The 15,551-nt window shown below is 47.7% G+C and overlaps 1 protein-coding gene across 3 annotated transcripts in view; it reads left to right on the top strand.

Moving 5' to 3' along the window:
• The window catches only part of LOC117366674 (kinesin-like protein klp-3), an 89,366-nt gene that overhangs the window by 51,501 nt on the left and 22,314 nt on the right, over positions 1–15,551 (top strand). The window lies entirely within an intron of this gene.

Below are 15,551 nucleotides of genomic sequence, written 5' to 3' on the forward strand. Positions count from 1 at the left end.
CATTTAAACCAGCTCTATGGTGCCAGGTGCTTGTGCTTAAAATCTTATATACAGATATGCCTAGTTATGCTAGTATTCTAAAATGGAAAGAAAATGTTTACTTTCCTATATAGAATAGGCACCTAAATATAGGCTCCCCTGTATAGAACTGCCCTCTAAATGCCATGATTGTACAATAACTAGGATTCCCCTCAGGTATTATGAACACTACTTCTGCAGCATTTCCAGCCTTAGTCAACCAGAGATCAGAGGTTTGACCTAAGAACTGAATCCAGATCCTTTGCATGGCAGTGCACAACACTGTCACTGGTTCCTAGTATACAAGTATTGTACTACCACCCATAATATTATTGTACTACCACCCATAAGTATTGTACTGCCACCCATAATATTATTACAAAGATTTCTTGCTCTAAATGTATGTTATTTTATTCTTTTAAATAGTGTTGCTGGTGTAAATGTATACAGTGTGTTCTCATTCATGGGAGTATGGTTCCCGAAAATGTTCGCAAACCACAAAATTGTGAATAATGAAACATTGAGTCTACGGGATAATAGAAGTTAGGTTATAGCAGTATACATAACAGCGGAACCTGGATAGGCCTGCTCCCTAAACACACCCCTTCACCTATGCCCCACCACCCCTCCTTCCTCAACAGAAACATACAAAACTCTACAGATGGTGAAAATTAGCCCTGTTTATTGCATATTACACATTAAATATATAAACAGTATTAACATCATAACACAAAATTCCTGAGCTACCTTAAACAAAAGTTATGGCCCCTGACCCCGCCATGCTAGCAAGGATCTGAGGGGTGGCATGTCCCCCACATTCCCCATTCTCCAGGGTCACCTGAACCACTAGGCACAGCTCCAAGCTGGGCCACCGTTCATCCCCTGATGAGCCCAGCAGCCAGTAGCTCGGAATACCACACCCCGAGTCACCACAACCCGACAATCTGAGCCGTAACCCAAAGGGCGGGCGGGAAAAGCTGCCTCAGAAGATCAGGTAAGCCCCGAGTCCTCCCAGGTCCCGGCTTTTAAACCCCACCCTCCCGACGATCTCCCCAGCTGCGGCCTGCCAATAGCAGGTCTTCCCCATGGCGGGAAAGACCCGCCAGCCTATCTGCCTCCAGCCCTCTCCCTGACCGGCCCTGCACCTATGACGGCTATCAAATAGGCCTCCCAGCTCCGCGTTAGGTTTGCCCATTGAGATGGGCACTCAGGCTACCAATTACACTCCCAAACCATAGAAAGTAAACCTTTGAAACGCATTGCCAGAGGATGTAGTAAGAGCGATTAATGTAGCTGGATTTAAAAAAGGCTTGGTCAAGTTCCTGGAGGAAAAGTCCATAGTCTGTTATTGAAACAGACATGGGGGAAGCCACTGCTTGCCCTGGATCAGTAGCATGGAATCTTGCTACTATTTTGGTTTTTGCCAGGTATTAGTGACTTGGATTGATCACTATGAGGTCATTTACTGGGCTAGATAGACCACTGGTCTGACCCAGTAAAGCTATTCTTATGTTCTTATGTAATGGATCCTATTGAGAAGTACCTGTAGTTCATTCTCTGGATGCTTGGAGGTAAGGTTACCAGATTTTACTTTAGTCAAATCCGGAACCCCAGACCTGCCCCAGGCCCGCCCAGTTCCACCCATCCCTGCCCCGTTATGCCCCAGACCCACCCCCAATCCTACCCTAGCCCCGCCCCCCACTGCCTGCTCTTGTTGGGCAGGAGGGCATCTGCAGATGTGCATGATTTTGAGGAAACTTTTCAAAATCCGGACAAAGTGCCTGGTTTTTAAAAGCTGTCCGAACCCCTGGACATATCCTCGAAAAGTAGGACATGTCCGGCGAAATCCAGATGTCTGGTAATCCTACTTGGGGCCATATCTGAAAGCAAAGCCTGACCGTGAGGTGAAAGTGAAAGCAAAAAAAACCTTTTTTTAAAAGCACCAGTCCACAAATACGTGATCACTGTGATGCAAATGGGGAATATTAGTAGCAATTGATTCAATTGTGAATAGGCAAAATCACACATTGTGAACATGTAAATAATGAGAACAGACTGTATACAGGAATAGACTTAGGAATTAACATAAGTAATACTCTCTTTCTGCCCATTCCACCCAGCATCTGCCCATCTCCCTCTCATCCAGTATCTGTCTTGCTCCCCCCCCCCCCCGAGAGGGTCCAGGGTCTTCTCTCTATTCCCCTTTCATTGCAGTGACTGTCCTCCCTCTTGGTGGCAGCAGTGGCTTGGTGGAGGGCAGAGAGAAAGAAAGAAAGGGGGCAGGCAGGGAGACAGTAAGAAAGAAGGGAAACAGAAAAAAAGAAAGGGAAGCAGGGAGAAAGAAAGGGCATAGAGAGAGGAAGAAAAAGTTGGGGGAGGGAATGAGGTCTGGAGGAGAGGAAGCATACAGGCTGAAAGAAGGGAAGAAAGATTGGATGCACAGTCAGAAGAAGAAAGTGCAACCAGAGACTCATGAAATCACCAGACAACAAAGGTAGGAAAAATGTGTCTGAATTTATATCTGCTGTCTATATTTTGTTCTATGGTCCCCCTTTTACTAAACCACAATAGCGGTTTTTAGCGCAGGGAGCCTATGACCGTTGAGAGCAGAGCTGGGCATTCAGTGCAGCTCCCTGCACTAAAAACTGCTATTGTGGTTTAGTAAAAAGGGAGGGGGGTATATTTGTCTATTTTTGTATGGTTGTTACTGAGGTGACAGTGCATAGAGTCATCTGCCTTGACCTCTTTGAAAAAACCCCAGAATAGGAATGATAATTAACATTTTCTCAGCGTACAGTGTGCTTTGTGTTTTTAAAAATTTTTATTGTTGGTAGATCATTTTGACTTGGTCATTTTAAAAGTAGCTCGCAAGCCCAAAAAGTGTGGGCACCTCTGCCCTAGACCTTCACTTCAACCTTCCACCCCGCCCAATAATTTTCAAGTCCCTAGTGACCACGTCAGAGAGAAGGCTTCCAACGCAGCCACGGTTCAGTGAGGTGTAGACGGCCGTGGATTTCAGCAGGGGAACCGGCCAGACATGCTGGGCAGGGAAGGGGATAAAGGTAGAAATGCTGCACAGGCAAGGGTAGAAATGTTGCAAAGGCAAGGGGGAGACATGCTGCTGCTGCTGCACAGGGAAGGGGGGGGGAGAAATGCTGCACAGGGAAGGGGGGAGAAATGCTGCTGCTGCACAGGGAAGGGGAAGAGAAATGCTGCTGCTGTAGCACCCAATTGGGGAGAGAGAGGGAAGGAGGGAGAAGGAAGACAAGGGAGAGAAGCCAGAGATGCCAAGTCCATGGGAGGGAGGGAAAAGAAAAAAGGAAAGGAGATACCAGACCATGGAGGGGGAGGAAGATATGCCATGGCATGAGTGAAGGGAAGGAGATAGAGATACCACACCATGGTATGGAGTGGGAAGGAAGGAAGGAAAGGAGAAGAGAAAGAGAGAGATGCCAAAGCATAGGGGAGGGGGTAGAGACAGAAAAATGGAGAGGGGTGAAGCTGAAATGAATCATGTGCAAAGGAGAGAAGGAACCCTAGATATACAGTTTATTGAAGGAACATAGAAAGAGGGAAGATGCCATATGGAAGAGAGAGAGGGTGGATAGTAGATGAAGGGGCAGAGAGAATGTGGGCAGTAGATAGAAGGGGTAGAGAGAGGGCAGAAGCTGGGTGGAAGGGGCAAAGAGAGGGCAGATTTGCATGGAAGAGAGAGAAGACAAACGCTGTATAGAAAGAAGAGAGCAAAGAGATGATGATTAAAGCAGAAATGACAAAAGGTAGAAAGATTTTTTGTTGCTTTACTTAGAATCAAGTAGTATTGTAACTGTATTGATAAAAGTTTATAAATAGGAAATGGAAATAAGGCAATTTGTTTTGACTAAACCCCTTTCCTCAGGACAGAATACCATAACTGCAGTATACTGTACTGAAGAAAGATTTGGCCTCTGAAAGCTAATTGAAAAATAAAATGGTATTTTCTTATTTCTCATTATTTGTTTTACCTTTATTTGTTAATTTGCAAAGTGGTGATTGTTATGTATCAGTTTTTTTCAAATTTGCATCTACTGTCTTTATATTTTGCACAGTATTAGGGGACATGTGTCGCTGTTTTTGTGGTGTTGTGGTGTTGCATTGTATGCAGAGTCCGGTTTTTGGCGGTTCAGTTTAACTTTTGTCTACATATTTCTATTTTTAGTTTGTGATTATTCCATATAGGGCGAGGGTGTATCTCTGTTCTCTGTGTATGAAAAGGACATAGTTTTCAGTTGCCATTGACTACAGGATCAATTGACTGTGCGGGATCTGGCTTGTTTAGTTTTACAATGTATGTGTTGGTGTTCTAGTGCTCACTGCAGTGTTTAAGATTCTGCCTTTTCCTAGGTACACTCTTGTTGTGCAATATGTGGATTGTTACTAAAAATCATATTTTTCATATAGATGGGGGGGGGGGGGCAAAAAATGATGGGCCCCGGGTGTCACATATGCTAGGTACGCCACTGCCCCAACCCTCCTCCTTTACAAGCCTTGAGAAGCCTCCATCCTAACTAAGAAGGCAATTTCTCCAGATGAAATCATTTTTGCTAGCAGAAATAGGCTTTTAATACTGTACATACATTTCCAGATGGTGTTAATGTCCAAATGTAACAGGAATAAGAGTATCAAACTCAGACTTACACACAATGTTTGCTTCTATGGACATGGCTTTCCCAGACTCCAGAAAAATATCACAGATTTCAGAAGCAAAATTGCACAGTTGTTGCTTTTATAGATCTTGTAACTCTCCATAAATAAAACAAACAACTAGAGACAACCTAAAACTGCCACAAAAACTGTCCAAAAGCTGAAACCAAAATTGCAGTGGATCCTCATAAATCAAAAACTCCTCCAGGGACACATGAAGGAGTCCCAGGGCCATGGTCCGCATTTGCATGACTCTCAGCTCTACCAGTCCCCTGTCTCAATGCCCTCCTCCCCCCCCCCCCCCCACTGCCCTGTCCTTGGTACACTAGAATGGCATAGCTAGATGATTGATTGGGTGGAGGGGGGGGGGGGCAGTGCTGAAAACAAAGTTGGATGGCCACCAAATTTTCTCCCTGCCCAAATGCAAAATATAAATGCTTGAGTGGGGAATCTCCATGCATTTCCAGTTGAAGTTTTCATCCTCCTTTGCCACTCTGGCAGCCAGAACTCCCAAGTTCTGCAGCCACCAGTAGTGTACCTGAGCTGCTGCTGCCAGTCTCATTCCTCTGTGCATACTTGGTTTTTGCATATGAATAAAAACTGAGCATGCATGGGGGAGGCCAGCAGCGGTGGCTACACTTTGAGGACCCAGCCATCAGCTGCAGAACTTGGAGAGCTCTGGCCACCAGATTGGAGGAGGAGTTGGTCTTCAACTGGTGCAGCTTGGGGTTCCCTGTCAATCACAGCAAGGGTGATGGCAAATTTTGGGCGGCCTGAACTCATGGCTTACCTGTTGGTATACCAATATTTGGTATACCACCAACTATGTTCAGTACAAAGGGAGTGCTTTTCTGTTTTTATTTGTTCAATGTTGCAATATTTGCCAAGTTTAACTTTTTGGGTTTTCCGATAAATTTTAGTCTTCATGCTTCTATTTCTAATTTCTGATCCCTTCTTCTATATTTGATGAATGGGAATTTATATATAAACCACTTATGCTCGTAAACCAAGATACCACTGTATACTACTTGGACAAGGTGTATTACGTGGTTTTCAATTGGGTACTCAAGCATTTCTCCCTATCTGTCCCAGCAGCTCACAGTCTATCTAATGTGCCTGGGGCAGGGGAGGATTAAGGGACTTGCTCAGAGTTACAAGGAGCAGCGCAAAATTTGAACCCACAGCTTCAGGGTGCTGAGGCTGTAGCTCTAACCACTATACCACATTCTGTATTTGGCGAAGGTCTGTTTGTGTTGTCACACCCACGCTCTCTGCGAACACCCTGAGCCGTCGGGTAATGACATGAAGCTTGTTACTGGCGTGGTCCCTTTAGAATTAGGGTCACCTTTCAAGTTGGTAGTCCCTGGCAAATGCCCAACTAAGCTTATTCTTCAAGGGTTTTGAAAAATCACACTTTGTCAGAATGGCCTTGGTGAAAACATAAGCTTTTATTCGGCCACCGGCCGTGGAATTACTGTGCCGCTCCAGGTTTTCCTGGTAGCATGAACATCATACAAAAACAACAGAAAAAGTTCATCTCACTCGTAGTCACCCAGTAATCAGCTCTGGACTGGGTTAATAAACCACATACAGTCATTAATATTCCAGGAGGTTAGGAGGTGAAACAGTTAGCACAAATAACTCTCCATTGTAGCTTTACAGGAGAGACATTCTTGTTCAGGATTGAGAAATATTCTGTGCTGTCTTCCAGTGCTCTTACACTCTCCAGCTGGGCTGGACTTTCTCCCTAGTCCCGAGCAGGCTTTTCCCTGAGAGGGTTAATTTCCTTATCCCTATGAGGCAGGCAGACTAATTGAATTAGTTAGTTGCTAAGGCACTATCTTTACAGCTGGGCCCTTTCACGGAGTGTGGAAGTCAGGAAATTCTGGGCTTTAAACTAGCCATCATTACACCCTGGCTTTTGGTTCAGCTGTGAACATAACCTGCAGAGGAGATTACTGTAGCCTTTCCAAACTCCAGCAAAACAGCCTGTAAAATTGCAATACAGGATTATTTCCCTAGTAACTCCCACAGTCATTAGTTCACAGAGCAAGCAGAGAAATACAGCCAAGACAAAACCTCTGTTCACAGACCTTTCCCAGGATATTCAGCTCTCCATTTCCTCTGAACAGCTTTCCTGTATAGCCCCACTTTCTTCCCATACCATGGGCTCTGGGGAAAGGAATTCAGTGGCCAAATTACCAGCCTATTTCTCCGTCATTTCCCAGTCAGTGCTGAGGAACTGCTCAGCCCCGTCCTGCCTCTGCTCTACTGCCAAGCCTCGTTCTGCTCTTCCTCCCTCTGCTCTCTAACGAGCCTGGCTTTAAGCTGAGGGGAAGAACCACTCCCCCTTGGCTTTGGATGGGGGAAGGGAATTCCTTCCTCAGCCCATGCCGTTTCTCTGAGGGGAAACTGCTTGTGAGCTTTCTGCCTTACAGGCAATGGCCAATAGCAAGGCAGCTTCTTCCTGCCTGGCTTTGGGACTGCTTCAGGTAAGTCTAAGCCTTCCTGTTCTATTTCCATTTCATAGTCACTCACCAGGTAGTCAGCTAATTTATTGTCCTGGGCCCTGACCTGGTCAGCCCTTCTGCACTGGGGTTTATATACCGTATTTTCTCGCATATAACGCACGCATTATACGTGTTTTTTACGTACCGCGCATACCCTCACACGTTATACCCGTGAGCGTGTTGTACAAAATTTTTTTTACATAGTTCCCCCCCCGACGTCCGATTCACCCCCCGTAGGACCGCTCGCACCCCACCCCGAAGGACCGCTCGTACGCACCCCCACCCCGAAGGACCGCTCGCACGCACTCCCACCCGCACCCCCACAGCCTCCCGACCCCCCCCCCCCATCATGTAGAAGCTCCTACCGGTGTCCTGCTGCTTCCTCTTGGCGGTCCCGACACCCGACACAATCGGGGCAAGAGGGAGCTCAAGCCCTCTTGCCCCAGCCAACCGCGGCACCCCCGACACGATCGGGGCAAGAGGGAGCTCAAGCCCTCTTGCCCCCCCCCCCGACTCCCCGACACGATCGGGGCAAAAGGGAGCCCAAGCCCTCTTGCCCCGCCGACTCCCCAACTCACTGACAATATCGGGCCAGGAGGGAGCCCAAGTCCTCCTGGCCCTGGCGAACCCCCCCCCCCCCCCTAGTTGTTCGGGCCAGGAGGGAGCCCAAACCCTCCTGGCCACGGCGACCCCCTACCCCCACCCGCACTACATTACGGGCAGGAGGGATCCCAGGCCCTCCTGCCCTCGACACAAACCCCCCTCCCCCCAACGACCGCCACCCCAAGAACCTCCGACCGCCCCCCCAGCCGATCCGCGACCCCCCTGGCCGACCCCCACGACACCCCCATCCCCCTTCCCCGTACCTTTGTGTAGTTGGCCGGACAGACGGGAGTCAAACTCGCCTGTCCGGCAGGCAGCCAACGACGGAATGAGGCCGGATTGGCCCATCCGTCCCAAAGCTCTGCCTACTGGTGGGGCCTAAGGCGCCTGGGCCAATCAGAATAGGCCCGGGAGCCTTAGGTCCCACCTGGGGGCGGGGCCTGAGGCACATGGGCCTAACCCGACCATGTGCCCAAGGCCCCGCCCCCAGGAGGGACCTAAGGCTCCCGGGCCTATTCTGATTGGCCCAGGCGCCTTAGGCCCCACCAGTAGGCGGAGCTTTTGGACGGATGGGCCAATCCGGCCTCATTCCGTCGTTGGCTGCCTGCCGGACAGGCGGGTTTGGCTCCCGTCTGTCCGGCCAACTACACAAAGGTACGGGGAAGGGGGGTGGGGGTGTCGTGGGGGTCGGCAAGGGGGGTCGCAGGTCGGCTGGGGGGACAGTCGGAGGTTCTTGGGGGGGCGGTCGTTGGGAGGGGGGTTTGCGTTGAGGGCAGGAGGGCCTGGGATCCCTCCTGCCCGTAATGTAGTGCGGGGTGGGGGTAGGAGGTCGCGTGGCCAGGAGAACTTGGGCTCCCTCCTGGCCCGATATTGTTGGGGAGTTGGGGAGTCGGCGGGGCAAGAGGGCTTGGGCTCCCTTTTGCCCCGATCGTGTCGGGGAGTCGGGGGGGGGGGCAAGAGGGCTTGAGCTCCCTCTTGCCCCGATTGTGTTGGGGGGTGCCGCGGTTGGCTGGGGCAAGAGGGCTTGAGCTCCCTCTTGCCCCAATCGTGTCGGGTGTGCCGCGGTTGGCTGGGGCAAGAGGGCTTGAGCTCCCTCTTGCCCCGATCATGTCGGGGGTGCCGCTGTTGGATGGGGCAAGAGGGCTTGAGCTCCCTCTTACCCTGATCGTGTTGGGGGTGCCGCGGTTGGCTGGGGCAAGAGGGCTTGAGCTCCCTCTTGCCCCGATCATGTCGGGGAGTCGGGACCGCCAAGAGGAAGCAGCAGGACACCGGTAGGAGCTTCTACATGATGGGGGGGGAGGTCGGGAGCCTGTGGGAGTGCGAGCGGTCCTTCAGGGTGGGAGTGCGGGTGCGGGTGGGAGTGCGTGCGAGCGGTCCTTCGGGGTGCGGGTGCGTGCGAGCGGTCCTTCGCGGTGGGGGTGCGAGCGGTCCTGCGGGGGGGGGGGTGTGAATCGGACGTCGGGGGGGCATCAGGCTTTCAGGGTGGTGACAGAACTTCAAGGGGGAGAGGAGAGTCGGGGCGGGCGAAAGGAGATTCGGGGTGGCCAGAGGAGAGTCGGGCGGGCGAAAGGAGAGTCGGGCGGCGACGGGAGAGTTGGGCGGCGACGGGAGAGTCGGGCAGCATGCGCGGTATACGGGTGTGCGCGGTATATAAAAATTTCTGTACATAGATTTGTGTTTTTCGCGCGCTATACCCGTGTGCGCGTTTTACACGGGTGCGCGTTATCTACGTGAAAATACGGTACTTTCCTTAATTTCCCTGTGGCAAACCTTGGGAAAGACGTCCGTTTGTCACAGTGTGAAGAAGTCATTTAAATTTGTTTTATGTGTGGTACTAATAGTGAGTAAGGGGACTGGACTCGGTAAGCACTGATATTCACTAGGTACTATTTTATAAGGTAGTGCCTAAATGCCATAGAGCCTAACTGCAAGGGAAGCCATGCACATGGGCAGAGCACTGGTGTACCATGGGATGTGCATAGAATACTGTAAATTACGTGCATCATAAGAGAGCATTCCTATACAGGGATGTGCCAGTGTTGACCTTATGCCAGTATTCTATAATGGAATCTTGGTTTTAAGTTAACACCAATTTTCTAAAGGGCATTGGAGTGCCTAGATTGAAGCACCAATTTATAGAATTGCCTCCTAAGTGTTTATGCCCTTAGATTGGGGGGGGGGGGAGGAGGATCTAAGCTCCTGCAGTATAGTAACACCTATGGATTTAGATTGCACATGTACTGGATTACAAAGGGAAATTTGGTCAGTGCTCCTTACTGAGAACTATTATGCCATGAAAAGCCAGAGCACAGCGACTAAAATTTTTGAAACACAACATGAATCAGATTTCTTAAATTCACTTAAAGTGACAAACTGATTCTAGTACATAATAAGCCTTCCTTCCCTACATACTAGTAAAAGATTACCTCCCCTCCCCCCATTTAACAAAACTGTAGTGTGTTTTTTAGCTCTGGCTGAGGTGGAAACAACTCCGAAACACATATGATTGTCAGAGCTGTTACCACTGCGGTCTGGGCTACAAACTGCACTACAGTTTTGTAAGGGGAGGGGGTAAATTAGTTTTGGTGAAGAAATCAGGTTTTTTGGACTTTTCTCATACTTGTATTCTCAATAGTTACTGTATTTTTTGCTTTTCACAGCAGCATTAATCCAATGACCAAAATATGTGGGCGCAGGGGCATCTAATCAAGGGAAAAACCATGGCATCAATGAATGTTATTTATATAAATGAAGGCCTGTCACATCAGCCTTGTATCCCTGTTCCACTGTCCTTGCTCACTCCCTACCCTTACCATAAAAGGTCAGTAAGGGCTCCTTTTACTAAGGTGCGCTAGGGCTTTAACGCATGGAATAGTGCACGCTACATTGCCAGCACGCTAGACCTTAACACCAGCGTTGAGCTGGCGTTAGTTCTAGAAGCGTAGTGCACAGTAATTTTCTGCTTGCGCTAAAAACGCTAGCGCATCTTAATAAAAGGAGCCCTAAGTCTGGTAGGGGAAAAATATTATGCCTAAGGAATTACTGCTTAAAAACTTCAGTATTTAGTTCAAGACACTTTAAGGTTAGAGAGAAAATCAACCCTTGTAAAAAGCAAAAGTGATTTCATAACAGTTAAAATAATTATGCTGTTCTTGGACAAAACATTTTGAGTCAGACTATGGAGTGAACATTCTGATATTGAAGTTGGTTCTCATCAGCTTTCTGACATTCCTGTTTTGTAAGAAGGTAATTAACTCGTTAAGCTGTTTGCTGAAGTATGAACTGATTTATGAATGTAAAATGCTTCTGCTTTTCACTAAAATGCCATTTCATTACCTGATTAATTCATTATAGTAAAGAGGGATTACTAGAGTCAATTTTGTTAATGAACCCAAGCTTTCTCTGGTATATGTAGTCAGTTATCTGTAAACATTATAAACATATGTTTTCATGTAACAATTCTTTCTGAACAACAAAAAAAGGTTGCAATTCAAACATTGAGATCAGGTTATCTTTCCATATATATTTTGGACACATCAAAAAATCAATTTAAATATAAAAAGAGCCAAAGAGAGGGATACAAGAAATACATTGAATCAGGAGATGAACACAGTAAACTGAAATGTTTCAATGTAATGACAACAAATTTGGGGAGAGGGGTGTGCAACTCCTCTGTGGCAGTGGAGTTTCAAGTATATTATTTTCTTACTATTAGGGGCATTTTCGAAACAGTATGATGTCCAAAAAATAGGAGAGTGTGGCACAGTGGTTAAAGCTAAAGTTACAGCTTTAGCATCCTAAGGTTGTGGGCTCAAATCCATGCTGCTCCTTCTGACCCTGGGCAAGTCACTTAATCCCACCATTGCCCCAGGTACATTAGAAAGATTGTGAACTCACTGGGAAAGACAGGGAAAAATGCTTGAGTATCTGAATAAATTCATATAAACCGTTCTGAGCTCCCTTGGGAGAATGGTACAGAAAACTGAAAAAAAAAAAAAATCAATCAACATTTGGATGTTCTAATTGCCAGGACGTAGAAATGTCGATTTTCAAAACAGCTTTGATAAACGAGCATTTTGGATTACGAGCATGCTCCTGGAACGGATTATGCTCGTAATCCAAGGTACCACTGTATTATCATATTTTATCCATCAGCTTGGCATTGGGCCTTTCAAAACAGGCCCACAGTCGATTCCTGCTATATCTCACCCCCTCCAAAAGAAACTTTGCATCAGAAAGGGAAGAATGCAGTAGCACTTGTATGCAGGTCTGTACTAGAAGACTTCTCTTCATGTTGATCTATCCTTGCATCTTCTGGCCCTGGCAGAGATAAGGTGTTTGTGGTTGTGGTGGTGCTGGCAGGCCTGTCAGGAGGGAGATGTTTGACCCAGACAAAGGGGAAAAGAAGGAAATGGGAAATGCTGAATACCTGGAGGGAGGGGAAAGGAAAGAAATGAGGGAAGGGGATATGCTTGACACGGAAGGGGAGGGGGTTAGTAAGGGGATATAAAATACTGGAAATAGGTGAAGGGGTAGAAATGGAAATGGGGATATGTTGAACACTTAGGGCAGGAGTAGGCATTTCCGGTCTTCGAGAGCCACAGGCAGGTCAGGTTTTCAGGATATCCACAATGAATATGTATGAGATGGATTTGCATGCACTTCTTTCTTGAGATACAAATCTATCTCATGCATATCTATTGTGGATATCATGAAAACCTGACCTGACTGTGGCTCTCGAGGACCGGAATTGCTTACCCCTGACTTAGGGAGAGGGAAGTGAAGGGAAGGGTAGGGTACTTGATGAACATCTGGTGGGGGTGTAAGGAAGGGACAGAGATGCTGGATACCTGGAGAGAGTAGGGAAGGAAAGATGCGAGACATGGGAAGGGATAGTGAAGGGATAATGGGGTGGGGGTAAGAGGCAGGATGAGAAAATGCTAGCCATCTGAAAGGGGTAGGGAAGAGAGTTGCAGGACATCTGAAGGGGAGATGTGGAAGGAGAGATACTTGACAGCTTTGGGATAGGAAGGGAACAGAAGTTAGACTAAGGTAGTTAGGCAAGGAAAAGGGAGATTGGACTTGGAGAGGGTTAGAGCTTTGAGCTCTCATGGGGGTAGTAGGGGAGGCGTATGGCTGAAAGTTCACATAGGGCATCAGATACCTTCAGGCTGGTTTTGTTCTTAAGGTATTCTGGCTCTTAAGAGTTTTGAAAGAATTGCTACATTACCTTACACTAGATGAAGAATAGCTGCAAGTGAAAAGGGTGAATAAGTCAATCTTTACTGGTTTATGCTTTTTTGACTTAAATCAAGGGCACTCTTATGATTCCAGGTTAATTCTATTATACCTTTCCCTTTGTGTGACCTTGGACAGGTTACCTTATCGCCCAGTAGCTTAGTTTGTACTGCTGTAGAAGAACAATAATAGAACCATTCCCTATGGAAACCTGTCAGACAGCCAATTTTCCATAACAGTGTGTGTGCTCACCTTTAACTGGGTGCAAGGGAGCCACTGCTTCTCCAACTTGTGACATTACTCTGAGCAATTTGGAAACTTTCAATTTAAAGGGCTACCAGCTGCATTGGAAGACACTGTGCTTTGAACATCTTACTGAACAACAAATAACCATGGCATCAGTTCTAAATATGGTAACAGGTCTTTATACAAGGAAAGTAAACAAAAACAAGAGAAATAGGAAGCCTATATGCTTCTCCAAACAAGTGGCTGAAAAAATAAGGGCAAAAGAGGCTGTGTTTAAGAGATACAGAAAAATGCAACAAGAGGATTATGGAAATGATACTGGATTAAACTCACAGAAGCAAAGAGGGAAATATGGCTAGCAAAAGCACAGGTGGAAGAAAAATGGCTAAAGATATAAAGAGAGGTGAGAAGGCCATTTTCAGACATATTGGAGAAAGGAGAAAAGCTAGGCAGTGGCGTAACAAGGGGGGGGTGACGATCAGCCCCAGGTGCAGACTTAGGGGGGGGTGCACAGCCGGCCGTTAGTCTAAATTACATTCTTACAGCAGCTTGCGTGTGGCTGCCATAAAGGTCATCTCTGACGCAACCGGAAGTTGCATCAGAGACGAACTTTAATGGCTGCCATAGAGCAGCCGGCTGCTGTATGAAGGCAGTTTAGATGTCGCCAGCCAAAGGGTAGGGATGTTTGTCGGACCGGGCCTGTTGTCCGGGGGGGGGGGGGGGAGAAAGCACCACGAAGGTAAGGGGCAGGGAGGGAGAAAGGAAGGAAAGGTGGGACGGAGAAGAAAAGACGCTGAAGGGAGATGGGTAAAACAGAGGGGGGAGAAGGACGCTGAAAGCACATGGGGAAGACAGAGGGGGAGAGAAGGACGCTGAAAGCACATGGGGAAGACAGAGGGGGGGGGGAGAAGGACGCTGAAAGCTCATGGGGAAGACAGAGGGGGAGAAGGCCACTGAAAGCACATGGGGAAGACAGAGGGGGAGAAGGACGCTGAAAGCACATGGGTAAGATGGGGGGGAGAAGGAAGCTGAATGCACATGGGGAAGACAGAGGGGGGAAGAAGGATGCTGAAAGCACATGGGGAAGACAGAGGGGGGAGAAGGATGCTGAAAGCACATGGGGAAGACAGAGGAGGAGAAGGACGCTGAAAGCACATGGGGAAGACGGGGGGAGAAGGACGCTGAAAGCACATGGGGAATACAGAGGGGGGGGGAGAAGGACACTGAAAGCACATGGGGAAGATAGAGGGGGGGAGAAGGACGCTGAAAGGACATGGAGAAGACAGAGTGGGGAGAAGGACGCTGAAAGCACATGGGGAAGACAGAGTGGGGAGGATGCTGAAAGGACATGGAGAAGAGAGAGTGGGGAGAAGACGCTGGCAGGGAAGATGACAGAGATGCCAGACTATGGGGGGAGCAGAGGGAAGAAGATGGGTGCCAGACCAATTTGGAAGGGGGGAGAAAGGGAGAGGCACAGTAACAGAGCAAATGGAAGACGCAGAGAGAAGAGAGACAGTGGATGGAAGGAATTGAATGAGAAGATGAGGAAAGCAGAAACCAGAGAAGACAAAGGTAGAACAAAAATTTTCTATTTATTTATTGCTTTAGGAGACATGTGTCACTGTTTCTTTGGTGTTGCATTGTATGCAGAGTCCAGCTTCTTGCTGGTTCAATTTAACTTTTGTCTATGTATTTCTATTTTATCCCCCCTTTTACAAAACTGTGGAGCGTTTTTAGCGCCAGACGTGGTGGTAGCAGCTCTGATGCTCAGAATTCTATGAGCGTCAGAGCTGTTACCACCATGGCTAAAATCCACACTAGTTTTGTATAAGGGGGAGGGGTTAGTTTGTGATGACATATTCCATATTAAGCAAAGGTGTTTTCTGTGTTCTGTGTGTTCGAAAGACATGGTTTTCTGTTAGGATTGACGGTGTAGGATTGATCTGTACTAGTCTGGCTTGTTTAGTTTTACAATGGGTGTATTGATGTTGTACTGCCCACTGCAGTATGTAAGATGTTGCCTTTTCCTAGGTACTCATGTGTGACGTGTGGCCTGTTACTAAAACTCATGTTTTTCGTACAGATGGGGGGGTGCCAAAAAATGATGGGCCCCGAGTGTCACATATGCTAAGTACGCCACTGACCTGGACAACTCAATTCCAATTTCTACTGCCTGTCTAAAATGGTATCTATATGTGTATTATTACCAGACCAGAATAGGTAAATAGTACAATATATAGTGATAGTGTCTGA

The sequence above is a fragment of the Geotrypetes seraphini genome, chromosome 9, assembly GCF_902459505.1.
Source record: "Geotrypetes seraphini chromosome 9, aGeoSer1.1, whole genome shotgun sequence".
Classification (NCBI taxonomy): Eukaryota; Metazoa; Chordata; class Amphibia; order Gymnophiona; family Dermophiidae; genus Geotrypetes; species Geotrypetes seraphini.